This window comes from Globicephala melas, chromosome 5 (genome assembly GCF_963455315.2).
Source record: "Globicephala melas chromosome 5, mGloMel1.2, whole genome shotgun sequence".
NCBI lineage: Eukaryota > Metazoa > Chordata > Mammalia > Artiodactyla > Delphinidae > Globicephala > Globicephala melas.
In genome coordinates, this window is record NC_083318.1 from 47,509,475 (window position 1) to 47,528,396 (window position 18,922).

General features: G+C 41.5%; 1 protein-coding gene across 7 annotated transcripts in view; it reads right to left on the minus strand.

Annotated features, from left to right (window-relative positions):
* KCNIP4 (potassium voltage-gated channel interacting protein 4) overlaps window positions 1-18,922 on the minus strand; it is a 1,198,945-nt gene that overhangs the window by 88,686 nt on the left and 1,091,337 nt on the right. The gene's annotated exons all lie outside the window — the stretch shown is intronic.

The window sequence follows — 18,922 nt, forward strand, 5'->3', positions numbered from 1 at the left end:
CAGAAACCAGGAACGGAGACCAGAGATACCATAACACGGTAAGCAGGTTCTAAAGGGAAAAATTAGCCAAGAGGAATCCCCTGAGGCTGAGATTCAGCCCCAGGGGCCCTTTACAGAGTGCCCACAGCCCTGTTCATGGTTAAGGAGGGAGTTATCTGAGGTGTCTTGAACATATTCATTTATTCAAGCAACAAGTACCCATCAAAAACCTATTCTGGGCTTCCCTGGTGGCATAGTGGTTGAGAGTCCGCCTGCCGATGCAGGGGACACGGGTTCGTGCCCCGGTCCGGGAAGATCCCACATGCCACGGAGCGGCTGGGGCCGTGAGCCATGGCCGCTGAGCCTGCGCGTCCGGAGCCTGTGCTCCGCAACGGGAGAGGCCACAACAATGAGAGGCCCGCGTACCGCAAAAAACAAAACAAAACAAAACAAAAAACAAAAAAAAAACCTATTCTGTCCCAGGAACAGTACTGGGTACTGAATATAAGTGGGTGACCCAAACATCAGTGGCCCTGCCTTCATTAATATCCCATCTCATTGGGATTCAGAAAACAAACAAGTTAATTTATTATTACCGATGATGATAAATGCTGAGAAAGGAACAAACTGGGTGCAGTGATAGAGTGTATCTGGGAGTAGTGATTTGACCTACACAGACATGTGATACGTAGACATGTGATCAGGGGAGGCAAGATTTAAGATGCTATTGAAAGCCATAGGAAGAACCATGCCTACTAAATAATAGGGAAAGTGTGTCCCAGAAACTAACATGTGAAAAGGCTGTAAGAGCGGAAAGAACCAGAAGTTCTTCACTGCAAGTTATATTTTTCCAAAGATGTTAAAAAAAAATGTAACCTATAGACAAGATTTTGGGGGAAGAGGAGAGGGCAGCGCAAAGGCAGGAAAAGTTGGCAGGCACAGTTTTGTGCTCCCAACTCTCCCAGCCAAGCACAGGCCCTGCCTCCACATTTCCTCCTGCAGGGGTCAGAATTTGATTATTTCTCTGGAAAGCACTTGTGCCTAGGAAACTGAAAGGAGCCCAACACAGAGAATGAGGCGTGTATGAAAGAGATGTAGTTGTAGTTCAGTGAATACTGTGGCCACCATCATTAGTTTACTCCTGACTCCCTGGAGCTTCCCCAGTTCTTCTCTCTTACAGGGCTTGGGTGTTTGTGTCTTCCTTCAGTTCTGTGAGCTGCCCTAGATCCTTCCAAAGACTTCTTTTTTCCCCTCCTGTTAAGCAGGCTAGGATTCTGTTGCTTACCAACCAAGAGCGCTAACTGATATAGACACTTCTCCATCCTTATCTTGCTTTCTTGCTTGCCCGCTTAGCATCACTCAACACATTTCTTACTTCTTGGAGGAGTGTGGTCTCTAGGCTGATGTGATCCCACATTCTCCTGGCTTTACTCCCATATCTTTGTTCTCCTTCAGTAATTTTTTTGCTGTCTCTGCCTCATCTCCTTTACTGATCTTCTAAATGTCAGCGTTCCCCACACCTCAAGGCTGAATCCTCCTCTCTTTTCTCTTTTCAGTCATTCCCAATGGTTAAAAGCATGGACTCTGCAGCTAGAGTACGTTGGTTCAAATCCCAGACTTGTTCATTCCTAGCTGTGTGACCCTAGGAAAGTTACTTAACCATTCTGTGCTTCAGTTTCTTTATTTAAAAAGTTTACTTTATAGGGCTGCTAAGAGAATAAAGGCAATTAATTACCTCTAAAGTACATTGGACAGAGCTTATTTCACCATATGTACTCAATACATGTTAGAGTCACTATAATTTTTACTAATCATCCATTCTCATGACCCTGTATGCTGGTGACTCTTAAATTTATACCTTCAGCCCAAAATTCCCCTCTTAGCTCTGTAATCATATATCCAACCACAGTAACTTATAAAACTTTATGAGACTAAATCTGAACTTTTGATCCCTGACTCTTAACACCCTATTCCCACTCAGCATTTTTTCTCCCAGTTTTCTGTGTCTTAGCAAACGGCTTCCATATCTGTCCATTTGCATAAGTCAGAAAGTTTGGAATCATCTGTACTGTTTCTCTTTCTCTACTGGTCACTTTCAATCCATCATCAAATTCTGTCATTTTTATTTCCAAAATACAGATCAAACTCCTTCACTCATTTACATCTCAAACACCACAATTTTTAGTCCAAGTCACCATTATATTTTGGCTAGACTCCTGCAATATCTTCCTTACTGCTTTTCTCTTCTTCATCCTTCCTCCTTGACCAAACCCTTTATCTGCCAAAACACAGGTCATGTTACTCCCCTACTTAAACTATCAATGGCTTCTTACCACACTCTGAACAATCTAGCCTACAAGGCTCTGTGTGACTTGTTCAATGCACCCCTGATGGCCTCATCTTATAAATCCCTCTCTCCTTCAACCTCAGTCATGTTAATCTCCCCTTTCTTGTCTTAGGACGTTCATACTTGCTGTTTCTTCAACTGGGGATCACTTTATCCTTGCTGGTTTCATGAGTGGTTCTCTCTTTAGGTATGACATAAAACACCTGGACTTAAGAAAGGCTTTCTGTATCAGCTAGAGCAGGGGTCCCCAACCCCGGGGCTGCGGACCAGTACTGGTCAGCAGCCTGTTAGGAACCGGGCTGCACAGCAGGAGGTGAGCAGTGGGTGAGCGAGCTACGCTTCCTCTGCCTCTCCCCATCCCTCCCCATCGATACCCATCCCTCCCCATCACTCTCCATCGCTCCCATTACCGCCTGAACCATCCCCCCCTCTCACCCCCGGTCTGTGGAAAAATTGTCTTCCATGAAACCAGTCCCTGGTGCCAAAAAGGTTGGGGACCACCGAGTTAGAGCCATTCAGAGAAACAGAACTGTGTTCACGTGTGAGAGAGAGAGAGAGAGAGGATTTTAAGGAATTAGTTCATGGGATTGTGGGACTGGCAAGTCTGAAATCTGTAGGGCAGGCTGGGAACTCTCTGTTACAGTCTTGAGGCAGAATTCCTTCTTCTCTGGGAAACCTCAGATTTTGTTCTTAAGGCCTTCAATCGATTGGGTGATGCTAACCAGATTATCGAGGGTCATCTCCTTTACTTACACCTACAAGGTTAATCACACCTACAAAAATAGCTTCACAGCAACATCTAGACGGATGTTTGACTAAACAACCAGGAACCAAGGCCTAACTCCGTCAACAAGTAAAAATGAACCATCACACCTTCTAGGTCGCCTGTGTCCACATGAATCTCACTCACAGAATTCCGTCCTTTTCCTTCATTAAATACACCACAGTTTGCACTTAATTATTTTACCCTTTCTTATTAATTTTACACTTTCTACACCAAACTCTATTGTCTATGAGTTGAGGACAATTCTCTTTTATTCATAAATATATATCCAATATTATCAAAGTACTTGCCATATAGTGAGTATTCAGTAAAGGATTGGTGTTCCATATATGTTTGTGGAAAGTATTCACAACCAGGAGGAGCTTGAGATGTAAAGTTCTGACTCAATCTCCTAAAATTCTATGGGAGTTAGAATGTCATAAATTAAGCATAATTCATTAGAATGTGCATAGATAAGGAAATTACTGATTCTATCACATTTTCTTTTGACACATTTCTTTGTATTTGCCTGAAGTTAAATTATTCAACACAGATTTAAGAGGATTTATAGCCTAACAGACTCAACTCAAATGTAGCGTTGAAAAGACAAAGTTTTGGCAACTTATTTTATTTTAATGAGGATTTGAACACCTGCCAGGGTCACTGGAATAATTGTCAGTTAGGCTTATATTAATGAACATGTTGAAGTGGAATTGTAAAAAATGGAAAAGGATCTGACTTTATGGGGTAGGTTCACTGCCAGGAGCTTGCAGTGATGAATGTTGCCCCGGATTTATTGTTAGTTTTAGCCACAAAATATCTGAAGTTGCACAGAAGGCTCTTTAGGGAGCATGTACTGAATCTGAAACATTATTTATTGGGCTCCCAGTGATGTATTTGTGTGAACCAGTCAGTGCTTCCAAAAAGAATATGAAGGAGTCATGCTGTTAAAGTTGATTCACACAGCATCTTACCACCACCCTGTGTTGGGTTCTGTGCTGTGAAGACTTGGTTCCACGTACAACAAATTGTATTCACAAATCCTTAGAGGAAGCAGCTTTTGAACTTGCTATGTATGCATTTCTGATATAATGCTAAGGGAAGTAGCAAGGCTTGAAGCATTCAGAAGACAGAGACATTATTATTATTTTTAACAAATCCTGATCCCTCAAGGGATATGTGAGTTTGAGGTCAGTAGACACATTACTCCCAGACCAAAAAAATTCGCCTCAGGAGGATGAATTGAACTAACTTAAGAAATCTGTATGATTCTCTAGAAAAATTCAGTAGGGCTTCCATGGTGGCGCAATGGTTGAGAGTTCGCCTGCCGATGCAGGGGACACGGGTTCGTGCCCCAGTCCGGGAAGATCCCACATGCCGCGGAGCAGCTGGGCCCCGTGAGCCATGGCCGCTGAGCCTGCGCGGCCGGAGCCTGTGCCCCGCAACGGGAGAGGCCACAACAGTGAGAGGCCCGCATACCGCAAAAAAAAAAAAAAAAAAAAAAAGTATCTAGGAGAATAAAGAAGAATATTAAGAGTAGTTACCTCCAGCAAGGTGGAGTGGGGAGTTGACTGTATATAGGACACTTACATATCTCAGTTTACACCCCTAGTATGATTTCAAATGTTTTGCATGGCACTTAATTAGGTTAAGATAAAAAAGAAACAAATAAACCAAGAAGCATCCAATTGCCACAGAATATATGTAACGTAAACTCATGCTTAAGGCCATATACTTCAAGATGACATCATGATCTTCCTTATGAATTTTAGTTACTTTTATACTTAGAAGAATGAGAGGAAAAAAATGAAGGGCTCCAATGTCTATTTTTCACACTCTAAATGAAAGGGATTATGCAAAACATTTCTCATCCTCTTCTCATCTACACCAGTATTAAAATCGTGAGTCTTCAAATGATAATTTGATATCCTGAGAAGCTAAACTACTTGCTCAGTGTAAGAAATGGCAATTGAAAGTTTCAAACCCAGGAGAACATGTGCACCATGCCAGCCCCTGGGATTCAGAAGGGCTGCCATGTTTATCTGCTTAGACCTGTAGACAACCTTCTCCTCAGAAAGCCCTGCTTCTTGGAAGTCTGATAGAAAACTCTGCTAGGGCACAGGAACACTTTAACTCTGTTCTTCTACCTAGATTCTAGAGTACATGAGTAATACTTTGCACTTAAGGAAGACTTACCTGACTCTTTCAAGAGCAGAACAAAACCATTTATTACCCACCTCCCTTCATGAGTGGAAAGGAAGATCTTAATCCCTAATTTGCTGACAGGGAAACAGAAGCTGCCAGGGATGAAGTGATTTACTGAAGGTCATACAGTCAGTCTACAAAAGCCTCAAGAATAACTCCGAGGGGGTAGCTTCAAGACGGCGGAGGAGTAAGATGTGGAGATCATCTTCCTCCCCACAAATACATCAAAAATGCATCTGCATGTGGAACAACTCCTACAGAACACCTACTGAACGCTGGCAGAAGACCTCAGACTTCCCAAAAGGCAAGAAACTCCCCACATACCTGGGTAGGGCAAAAGATAAAAGAAAAAACAGAGACAAAAGGATAGGAATGGGACCTGCATCAGTGGGAGGGAGCTGTGGAGGAGGAAAGGTTTCCACACACTAGGAAGCCCCTTCGCGGGTGGAGACTGCGGGTGGCAGAGGGGGAAAGCTTCGGAGCCGCGGAGGAGAGCGCAGCAACAGGGGTGTGGAGGGCAAAGTGGAGAGGCTCCCGCACAGAAGATGGGTGCCGACCAGCACTCACCAGCCCGAGAGGCTTGTCTGCTCACCCGCCGGGGCAGGCGGGGCTGGAAGCTGAGGCTCGGGCTTCGGTCGGATCCCAGGGAGAGGACGGGGGTTGGCGGTGTGAACACAGCCTGCAGGGGGCTAGTACACCACAGCTAGCCAGGAGGGAGTCCGGGAGAAAGTCTGGAACTGCCTAAGAGGCAAGAGACCATTGTCTTGGGGTGCGAGAGGAGAGGGGATTCAGAGCACTGCCTAAATGAGCTCCAGAGATGGGTGCGAGCTGTGGCTATCAGCGTGGACACCAGAGATAGTCATGAGACGCTAAGGCTGCTGCTGCAGCCATCATGAAGCCTGTGTGCGAGCACAGGTCACTCTCCACACCTCCCTTCTGGTGAGCCTGTGCAGCCCGCCACTGCCAGGGTCCCATGATCCAGGAACAACTTCCCCGGGAGAACACACGGCGCGCCTCAGGCTGTTGCAATGTCATGTTGGCCTTTGCTGCCGCAGGCTCACCCCGCATACCGTGCCCCTCCCTCCCATCCCCCACCCCTCCCACCCCCCGCCTGAGTGAGCCAGAGCCCCGTAATCAGCTCCTATTTAACCCTGTCCTGTCTGGGTGGGAAACAGATGCCCTCAGGTGACCTAAAACCAGAGGTGGGGTTAAATCCAAAGCTGAACCCCAGGAGCTGTGCGAACAAAGAAGAGAAAGGGAAATCTCTACCAGCAGCCTGAGAAGCAGCAGATTAAATCTCCACAATCAACTTGATGTACCCTGTACCTCTGGAATACCTGAATAGACAACAAATCATCCCAAAATTGAGGTGGTGGACTTAGGGATCAATTGAAGACATCGGGTGTGCTTTCTGCATCTAATTTGTTTCTGGTTTTTTTTTGTTTTTGCGGTATGCGGGCCTCTCACTGCTGTGGCCTCTCCCATTGCGGAGCACAGGCTCCGGACGCGCAGGCCCAGCGGCCATGGCTCACGGGCCCAGCAGCTCCGCGGCATGTGGGATCTTCCCGGACCGGGGCACGAACCCGTGTACCCTGCATCGGCAGGCGGACTCTCAACCACTGCGCCACCAGGGAAGCCCTGTTTCTGGTTTTATGTTTATCTTAGTTTAGTATTTAGAGCTTATTATCATTGGCAGATTTGTTGGCTCTCTTCCTTTCTTTTTATAAATATATATATATATGTTTTTCCTTTTTCTCCTTTTGTGAGTATGTGTATGCTTCTTTGTATGATTTTGTCTGTATAGCTTTGTTTTTACCATTTGTCCTAGGATTCTGTCAATTTTTATTTTTTTTTTAGTATAGTTTTTACCACTTGTTATCATAACTGGATTTGTTTTTTGGTTTGGTTGCTCTGTCTTTCTGTCTTTTTAAATTACTTTTTCATTTTTAATAATATTTTTTTAATTTAATAACTTTTTCTTTTCTCTTCTCTTCTTTTCTTTTCTTTCTTTTTTCTCCCTTTTCTTCTGAGCTGGGTGGCTGACAGAGTCTTGGTACTCCAGCTGGGTGTCAGGCCTGAGCCTGAGGTGGGAGACCCATGTTCAGGATATTGATCCACCAGAGACATCCAGGCCCCACATAATATCAAACAACAAAAGCTGTCTCAGAGATCTCCATCTCAATGCTAAGACCCATCTCTACTCAATGACCAGCAAGCTACAGTGCTGGACATCCTATGCCAAACAACTAGCAAAACAGGAACACAACCCTACCCACTAGCAGAGGGGCTGCCTAAAATCATAAGTTCAGAGATATCCCCAAAATACACCACCAGATGTATTCCTGCCCACCAGAAAGACAAGATCCAGCTTCATCCACCAGAACACAGACATCAGTCCCCTCCACCAGGAAGCCTACACAACCCACTGAACCAACCTTACCCACTGGGGGCAGACACCAAAAACAACGGAAACTACGAACCTGCAGCCTGCAAAAAGGAGACCCCAAACACAGTAAGTTAAGCAAAATGAGAAGACAGAGAAATACGCAGCAGATGAAGGAGCAAGGTAAAAACCCACCAGACCTAACAAATGAAGAGGAAATAGGCAGTCTTCCTGAAAAAGAATTCAGACTAATGATAGTAAAGATGATCCAAAATCTTGGAAATAGAATGGAGAAAATACAAGAAACGTTTAACAAGGACCTAGAAGAACTAAAGAGCAAACAAATAATGAAGAACTACACAATAAATAAAATTAAAAATTCTCTAGAAGGAATCAATGGCAGACTAACTGAGGCAGAAGAATGAATAAGTGAACTGGAAGATAAAATAGTGGAAATAACTACTTCAGAGCAAAATAAAGAAAAAAGAATGAAAAGAATTGAGGACAGTCTCAGAGTCCTCTGGGACAATATTAAATGCACGAACATTCGAATTATAGGGGTCCCAGAAGAAGAAGAGAAAAAAAAGGGACTGAGAAAATATTTGAACAGATTATACTTGAAAATTTCCCTAATATGGGAAAAGAAATACTCAATCAAGTCCAGGAAGCACAGAGTGTCCCATATAGGATAAATCCAAGGAGAAACACGAAAAGGCACATATTAATCAAACTATCAAAAATCAAGCACAAAGAAAAAAGATTAAAAGCAGCAAGGGAAAACAACAAATAACATACAATGGAATCCCCATAAAGTTAACAGGTGGTCTTTCAGCAGAAACTCTCCAAGTCAGAAGGGAGTGGCAGGACATATTTAAAGTGATGAAAGAGAAAAACCTACAACCAAGATTACTCGACCCAGCAAGGACCTCATTCAGATTCGACGGAGAAATTAAAACCTTTACAGACAAGCAAAAGGTAAGAGAATTCAGCACCACAAAACCAGCTTTGCAGCAAATCCTAAAGGAATTTCTCTAGGCAGGAAACACAAGAGAAGGAAAAGACCTACAATAACAAACCCAAAACAATTAAGAAAATGGGAAGAGGAACACACATATCGATAACTACCTTAAATGTAAATGGATTAAATGCTCCAACCAAAAGACATAGACTGGCTGAATGGATACAAAAACAAGACCCGCATATATGCTGTCTACAAGAGATCCATTTCAAACCTAGGGACACATACAGACTGAAACTGAGGGGATGGAAAAAGATATTCCATGCAAATGGAAATCAAAAGAAAGCTGGAGAAGCAATTCTCATATCAGACAAAATAGACTTTAAAAGAAAGACTATTACAAGAGACAAAGAAGAACACTACATAATGATCAAGGGATCAATCCAAGAAGAAGATATAACAATTGTAAATATTTAGGCACCCAACATAGGAGCACCTCAATACTTAAGGCAAATGCTAACAGCCATAAAAGGGGAAATCAACAGTAATACAATCATAGTAGGGGACTTTAACACACTACTTTCACCAAGGGACAGATCATCCAAAATGAAAATAAATAAGGAAACACAAGCTTGAAATATTACAATAAACAAGATGAACTTAATCGATATTTATAGGATATTCCATCCACAAAGAACAGAATACATTTTCTTCTCAAATGCTCATGGAACATTCTCCAGGAAAGATCATATCTTGGGTCACTAATCAAGCCTTGGTAAATTTAAGAAAATTGAAATTATATCAAGTATCTTTTCCAATCACAGTGCTATAAGACTAGATATCAATTACAGGAAAAAATCTGTAAAAAATACAAACACATGGAGGCTAAACAATACACTACTAAATAACCAAGAGATCACTGAAGAAATCAAAGAGGAAATAAAAACATACCTAGAAACAAATGACAATTAAAACAGGATGATGCAAAAACTATGGGATGCAGCAAAAGTGGTTCTAAGAGGGAAGTTTACAGCAATAGAATCCTACCTCAAGAAAAAAGAAAAATTTCAAATAAATAACCTAACCTTATAACTAAGGCAATTAGAGAAAGAAGAACCAAAAAACCCCTCAAAGTTAGCAGAAGGAAAGAAATCATAAAGATCAGATCAGAAATAAATGAAAAAGAAATGAAGGAAATGATAGCAAAGATCAATAAAACCGAAAGCTAGTTCTTTGAGAAGATAAACAAAATTGATAAACCACTAGCCATACTCATCAAGAAAAACAGGGAGAGACTCAGATCAATAGAATTAGAAATGAAAAAGGAGACATAACAACTGACATTGCAGAAATCCAAAGGATCATGAGAGATTACTACAAGTAACTATATGCCAATAAAATGGACAACCAGAAAGAAATGGAAAAATTTTAGAAGAGCATAACTTTACGAGACTGAACTAGGAAGAAATGGAAAATATAAACTGACCAATCACAAGCACTGAAATTGAGACTCTGATTAAAAATCTTCCAACAAACAAAGTCCAGGACCAGATGGCTTCACAGGAGAATTCTATCAAGCATTTAGAGGAGATTTAACACCTATCCTTCTCAAACTCTTCCAAAATATAACAGAGGGAGAAACACTCTCAAACTGATTCTGTGAGGCCACCATCACCTTGATACCAAAACCAGACAAAGATGTCACAAAGAAAGAAAATGACAGGCCAGTATCACTGATGAACATAGATGCAAAAATTCTCAACAAAATACAGCAAATAGATTACAACAGCATGTTAAAAGGATCATACACCATGGTCAAGTGGGGTTTATCACTGGAATGCAAGGATTCTTCAATATATGTAAATCACTTAAATTGATAAACCATATTAACAAATTGAAGGAGAGAAAACATATGATAATCTCAATAGATGCAGAGAAAGCTTTTGACAAAATTCAACACCCATTTATGATAAAAACTTCAGAAAGTAGGCGTAGAAGGAACTTACCTCAACATAATAAAGGCCATATATGACAAACCCACAGCCAACATCATTCTGAACGGTGAAAAACTGAAAACATTTCCACTAAGATCAGGAACAAGACAAGGTTGCCCATTCTTACCAATATTATTCAACATAGTTTTGGAAGCTTTAGCCACAGCAATCAGAGAAGAAAAAGAAATAAAAGGAATCCAAATCAGAAAAGAAGAAGTAAAACTGTCATTGTTTGCAGATGACATGATAGTATACATAGAGAATCCTAAAGATGCTACCAGAAAACTACTAGAGCTAATCAATGAATTTGGTAAAATAGCAGAATACAATATTAATGCACAGAAATCCCTTGCATTCCTATACACTAATGATGAATAATCTGAAAGAGGAATTAAGGAAACACTCCCATTTACCATTGCAACAAAAAGAATAAAATACCTAGGAATAAACCTACGTAAGGAGACAAAAGACCTGTATGCAGAAAACTATAAGACACTAATGAAAGAAATTAAAGATGATACAAACAGATGGAGAGACATACAACGTTCTTGGATTGGAAGAACCAACATCGTGAAAATGACTCTACTACCCAAAGCAATCTACAGATTCAATGCAATCCCTATCAAACTACCACTGGCCTTTTTTTTTTTTTTTTTTTGCGGTACGTGGGCCTCTCACTGTTGTTGCCTCTCCCATTGCAGAGCACAGGCTCCGGACGCACAGGCTCAGCGGCCATGGCTCACAGGTCCAGCCGCTCTGCGCCATGTGGGATCCTCCCAGACCGGGACATGAACCCATGTCCCCTGCATTGGCAGGTGGACTCCCAACCACTGCACCACCAGGGAAGCCCCCACTGGCCTTTTTCACAGAACTAGAGCAAAAGATTTCACAATTTGTATGGAAACACAAAAGACCCCGAATAGCCAAAGCAATCTTGAGAAAGAACAATGGAGCTAGAGGAATCAGGCTCCCTGATTTCAGACTATACTACAAAGCTACAGTAATAAAGACAGTATAGTACTGGCACAAAAACAGAAATACAGATCAATGGAACAGGATAGAAAGCCCAGAGATAAACCCACACACATATGGTCATCTTATTTTTGATAAAGGAGGCAAGAATATACAATGGAGAAAAGACAGCCTCTTCAATAAGTGGTGCTGGAAAAACTGGACAGCTATATGTAAAAGAATGAAATTTGAACACTTCTTAACACCATACACAAAAATAAACTCAAAATGGATTAAAGACCTAAATGTAAGGCCAGACACTATAAAACTCTTAGAGGAAAACATAGGCAGAACACACTATGACATAAATCACAGTAAGATCCTTTTTGACCCACCTCCTAGAGAAATGAAAATAAAAACAAAAATAAACAAAAGGGACCTAATAAAACTTAAAAGCTTCTACATAGCAAAGGAAACCATAAACAAGACCAAAAGACAACCCTCAGAATGGGAGAAAATATTTGCAAATGAAGCAACTGACAAAGGATTAATCTCCGAAATTTACATGCAGCTCAATATCAAAAAAACAAACAACCCAATCGAAAAATGGGCAGAAGATCTAAATAGACATTTCCCCAAAGAAGATATACTGATTGGCAGCAAACACATGAAAGGATGCTCAACATCACTAATCATTAGAGAAATGAAAATCAAAACTACAATGAGGTATCACCTCACAATGGTCAGAATGGCCATCATCAAAAAATCTACAAACAATAAATGCTGGAGAGGGTGTGTAGAAAAGGGAACCCTCTTGCACTGTTGGTGGAAATGTAAATTGATACAGCCACTATGGAGAACAGTATGGAGGTTCCTTAAAAAGCTAAAAATAGAACTACCACATGACCTAGCAATCCCACTACTGGGCATATACCCTGAGAAAACCATAATTCAAAAAGAGGCATGTACCACAATATTCATTGCAGTTCTATTTACAATAGCCAGGACATGGAAGCAGCCTAAGTGTCCATCGACAGATGAATGGATAAAGAAGATGTGGCACATATATACAGTGGAATATTATTCAGCCATAAAAAGAAACAAAATTGAGTTATTTGTAGTTATTGAGGTGGATGGACCTAGAGTCTGTCATACAGAGTGAAGTAAGTCAGAAAGAGAAAAACAAATACTGTAAGCTAACCCATATATATGGAATCTAAAAAATAAATGGTTCTGAAGAAACTAGGGGCAGGACAGGAATAAAGACTCAGACGTAGAGAATGGACTTGAGGACATGGGGAGGGGGAAGGGTAAGCTGGGACGAAGTGAGAGAGTGGCATGGACTTATATACACTACCAAATGTAAAATAGATAGCTAGTGGGAAGTAGCTTCATAGCACAGGGAGATCAGCTCGGTGCTTTGTGTCCACCTAGAAGGATGGGATAGGGAGGGTGGGAGGGAGATGCAAGAGGGAGGGTATATGGGGATATATGTATATGTATAGCTGATTCACTTTATTATAAAGCATAAACTAACACACCATTGTAAAGCATTTATACTCCAGTAAAGATGTTAAAAAGAAAAAAGAATAACTCTGAGGGCTCATGACAAAAGAGAAATTGCCTCATACAATGAGCAGCTTATTTCTCTATCCTACCCACCTATCCCACTGTTTCCCATGCATGTGCCTAACTCCCCCCCCCCACCTTTTTACGTACATGTAAAAGCTTTTTACGTACATGTCCTTTGTCAAAAATGTAGATCCCTGTAAATTCATCGTCAGTTCCCTTCGTCTATTTTTAAAGTGCAGACGTTCTCAAACCCTTCAAGTGGGGTGAAATAGCCCCATCAAAGAACTTTCCTCTTTTACTGGTTCCTTTGGCCATAACATCAAATCTCTTGTAGAAACCAGGGGGGGAATGTTGGTATCACTTTTGGTAAAATCCCTCAGGAGAAGTCTGGATTGCAGGCAAAAAACTGAGGGGGGGTATTAACTGTGCTTGAAATGTGACTTCAGACCAAATGTAGCAGCTCTACTCCATAAGGGTTGCTGCCTCCTCACAAAGACCACTGTGATGGATATCATGGAAATGTGACTTCCCATAAATCACATGCTTTTTAATCCCCTGCCTTGAGTGCTGGGATGTACAAGAGTGATGGGAGGAGATGTTAGTTCCACGATTACGTAACATTATATGGCTCTGCTTTAGCTGAGTAGAGAGAATCTCTCTTGCTGGCTTTGTAGAAGTGAGCTTCCGTGCTATGAAAGAGTCTGTGAGAGCACCATTGGCAAAGGACTACAGGAGGCCTCTAGGAGGTGAGTGGCCCCAGGTTGACAGCTAACACAAGAGTGGGGACCTCAGAAATACAACCACAAGGAAATGAACTCTGCCAACAACCCCATGAGCTTAGAAGACGACTCCTAAACCCAAAGAGAAATGCAGCCTTACCAACACCTGGATGGTAACCTTATGAGACCCCAAGCAGAGGAACCAGGTAAGTCATTTCTGGACTCCTAACCTTCAAGACTGTGAGATAATGAATGTGCATTTCTTTAAGTCACTAAATATGTAGTAATTTGTTACACACAATAGAAAACTAATACAAACATCTTGCATTTTGAGGTAAAAAGAATATTAACACTTAAAAATTTTAGGGAAGAATGACATTAACAATTATTAAAGTGATACTTTAAAGATGTATTTGAATGTAAAGGATATTTTGACCTATTACAATTCAAAATAGTGAAAGATAAGGAAGCAGAGAAAGATTTGGGACAGGAAGCAGTCAGAGGTCCAAAACATATTAGGTCTACCTAGCTGCAACTATCTTTCATCCTGTGCCTTAAAAATTGGGAAGAATATACTGTAAATTATTTATTAATGAGAGGAAATGTCAAAGAGACATAGCCTTATGAAAACTTAATGCCCAACGGACCATTCATTATCACCTAGTGTTGAGTGAAGTTATGCTTGATTCTGAAAGAGAACAGCAAAGCAAGTTTATGCGTCATGTATACAGATACTTGTATGACTTGTATGACCTTCTAAGTCAGTCTTTTTCAAATGTGACCTTCTATTATCAGTTTATTAAAATGGGATTTTTTTTAAAGAAGTTTTTTAAAAAAAAGATTATTAAACATCACTCCATATTTAACTAAATCAGAGTCATCAGAGTCATCATCTGCACACACATCCCACCCCACCCACCAAGGGTTTCATAAGGCTCCAATGTAGCCAGTTCAACCATTGATATTTGACATTAGAGGGCTCATCACAAGTAGGTCAATTCTGTTTGTGATAGAAGCGCCTTTATGGCTATGATCTTATACATTGAGAACCGTTCTCAATGTTGGTTCTCAATCTTGGCTGCACATTTTCATTACCTGGAAAGTGGGATAAATCCTGACGCTCACGCTTCTTCTGGGAGCAATTACATCAGAATCACCAAGCATGATACCCAGCTATCTGTAGTTTTTAAAGCTCCCTAAATGACTGCAACATGAGACTGCTGATGTGTACCTAATAACTTGCATCTTTCTGCAACCTTTTAAATACATAATTATGTAGCTCAAAACCTAAAACACTGCTGAGGAGGTATGTAGGTCAACCATGACTGCCCCACTCTGATGGAACATAAAACTGACATTGACTATTTTGGGCCACACTATAATAATTCCTTTTTGTTGAACTTAATGTTTATTATCTGAATTTACTAAAAAAAAACCCCAGCAAAACAAAGGCAAAACCCATGTAATGTAGATATCATTATCCCAATTTGTAGAGACAAGGACACACAAGCCACTGATTCAGAGGAATCTCCCTAAACAAATAAGATATGGACCTGAGTCTGAGTGACACCAGTGTTTATGATGTTTGCATTGTACTAGTGTGGTCGCCAGACAAGGAGCGTCAGCAGCACTTGGGAACATATGAGAAAGGCAAATTCTCCACCCCAATCTCAGACACTAAATCATAATGTTTCAGTCTGGGGCCCAGCAATCTGTTTTAACAAATCCTTCAGGTTATTCTGAGGGACAGTAAAGATTGAGATACACTGTACTATATTCTCCATTTCTATCAGTTGCCTACTTTTGAAGATTCAGTTTAGTATGTGGTAAGAGAAATAAAAATGTGGGGATGAGTCAGTGGGTAAGACAGGGTGAGGGGCAGAGAAATCTCTCACTATCTTCCTTTCCTCCAATTTCCCATTTATATTTACAATATATGTTGGAGAAATACTGTCAGAGATATAGCACTGGAAAAAGATTGGGGAGCTCTGGTAATCTTTACTTGCAGGGGAGTTCAACCACTTTCATATAAGTGTGACTGGTTTAAGATGTTGATGAATGGTTTATTCTTTTAATCAAAATATGGGGAGTTTGTCACTCCCTCTTGCAAGAGCACACAGAATCACAACTAACTGCTGAACAATTATCGACTGGAACTCACCAAAAAAGATACTCCACATCCAAAGACAAAGGAGAAACTGCAATGAGACGGTAGGAGGGGCACAATCACAATAAAATCAAATCCCATAACCACTGGGTGGGTGACTCACAAACTGGAGAACAATTATACCACAGAAGTCCACCCACTGGAGTGAAGGTTCTGAGCCTCACATCAGGCTTCCCAACCTGGGGGACTGGCAATGGGAGGAGGAATTCCCAGAGAATCAGACTTTGAAGGCTAGTGGGATTTGATTGCAGGACTTCCACAGGACTGGGGGAAACAGAGACTCCACTCTTGGAGGGCACACACAAAGTAGTGTGCACATCAGGACCAGGGAAAGGAGCAGTGACCCCATAGGAGACTGAACCAGACCTACCTGCTAGTGTTGGAGGGTCTCTTGCAGATGGGGGTGGCTGTGGCTCACTGCAGGGACAAGGACACTGGCAGCAGAAGTTCTGGGAAGTACTCCTTGGTGTGAGCCCCCACCCCCACCCCTCGGAGTCTGTCGTTAGCCACACCAAAGAGCCGGTAGGCTCCAGTGCTGGGTTGCCTCAGGCCAAACAACCAACAGGGAGGGAACTCAGCCCCACCCATCAGCAGACAAGTAAATAAAAGTTTTACTGAGCTCTGCCCACGACAGTAACACCCAGCTCTACCCACCACAGGTCCCTCCCATCAGGAAGCTTGCACAAGCCTCTTAGATAGCTTCATCCACCAGAGGGCAGACAGTAGAAGCAAAAATAACTATAATTCTGCAGCCTGTGGAACGAAAACCACATTCATATAAAGATAGACAAAATGAAAAGGCAGAAGACTATGTACCAGATGAAAGAACAAGATAAAACCCCAGAAAAACAACTAAATGAAGTGGAAGTAGGCAACCTTCCAGAAAAAGAATTCAGAATAATGATAGTGAAGATGATCCAGGACCTCAGAAAAAAAATGGAGGCAAAGATCAAGAAGATACAAGAAATGTTTAACAAAAACCTAGAAGAATTAAAGAACAAACAAACAGAGATGAACAATACAATGACTGAAATGAAAAATACACTAGAAGGAATCAATAGCAGAATAACTGAGGCAGAAGAACGGATAAGTGACCTGGAAGACAGAATGGTGGAATTCACTGCTGTGGAACAGAATAAAGAGAAAAGAATGAAAAGAAATGAGGACAGCCTAAGAGACCTCTGGGACAACATTAATTGCACCAACATTCTAATTATAGGTGTCCCAGAAGGAGAAGAAAGAGAGAAAGGACCCGAGAAAATATTTGAAGATATTATAGTCGAAAACTTCCCTAACATGGGAAAGGAAATAGTCACCCCTGTCCAGGAAGTGCAGAGTCCCAGGCAGGATAAACCCAAGGAGAAACATACCAAGACACATAGTAATCAAATTGACAAAAATTAAAGACAAAGAAAAATTATTGAAAGAAACAAGGGAAAAGCAACAAATAACATACAAGGGAACTCCCATAAGTTTAACAGCTGATTTCTTAGCAGAAACTTTACAAGCCAGAAGGAAGTGGCACGAAATATTTAAAGTGGTGAAAGGGAAGAACCTACAACCAAGATTACTCTACCCGGCAAGGATCTCAGACCGGGGCACGAACCCGTGTCCCCTGAATTGGCAGGTGGACTCTCAACCACTGTGCCACCAGGGAGGCCCATGACTAAGAATTCTTGAGCCTAATTTTCAAAGTCCCTTTCTCTTTAGGTCTGTTTATTTGTATGTGTCATCTTGATAGATTACACATCTTGATGTGTAATATGAGTCCTACCTGTGTGGGGTAAGCACCCATCTCCATTATATCGCCTTCCTCCCCACCCAGTCCACCCCCACAAATGCCTGGGTGTCAGAAGAGGACCAGGCTTCAGAGGAACAATGGAAGGAAACATTTAGGTAGCCCAGGCAAGGAGAGCAGTGAAGAGCAGAAATGGGGTAGAGAGAGACCCCATGGAGTCAGAGAGGTGGTGGAAGTTTGTGTGTAATATGCATGTTGGGACCTTATAAAAATATTCTGAAAAGGCAACTAGCATTACAAATTCTGTAAGTAAATTTTTGTGTGGATACCGTAGAAGAGGCAGTTTTTCATCTTCATGAGGTTGGACAGAGATAGCATTGAGGTGGACAGATTTCAAGAGGATGGAACTAGCAGAAATCTTTGGACTCTATAGATTCCTACAGACCATGGAATGGAGGCTGTTAGGGGCTGGATTTGAGGAGGAATTGAAGCAATTCACTAGGCTCTCAAGGGACACCTGTAGCATATGTAACTATGGTTTACATATGTGTAAGAACATAACACATCTTGGGCTGTGTATGCCACTTAATATACGACCATTTAATACTTTTAAGGATGAATTACTTTCAAATAAATTCACGAGGGCGAGTGTTCTCTGCCTATTCAGACCATTAGCTCCTTGAGGACAGAAGCTGGCTTTCGAATACCCTGCAGTATCTAGCTTAATCCTGAGCATGTACCAAGGCATCACTAAGAGTGTATGCCTGACAGATTGCCCAGCCCACTCCTTATCCCTCACCGTCACCCTCTGGTGTGCAAGGACTGTCACTCTTCTTGACGATGATTCACTCAGGAAGGAGCATGATAGGTGCTCCTGGATCAGAGAACCGAAAGGAGGGACTACCTACAGATACCTGTTGTTCAGAGTCATGGGTAACATGCTCTTTTAGAAATTATCAAACTTATCATGACTTTTCTGCAATGCTAGGAGTGGAGTTCCTTGATAGGCTCCAATCGATAGTCAATTAGTCCTATAGACAATTAGAGCTTATTGAAATGATGTCGATATAACCGAAAAGGAAAAAAATAATCCCAACTAGAAATTGAATAAAGTAAACCTTTCTTCTATACTCATCCTTGTTTGAT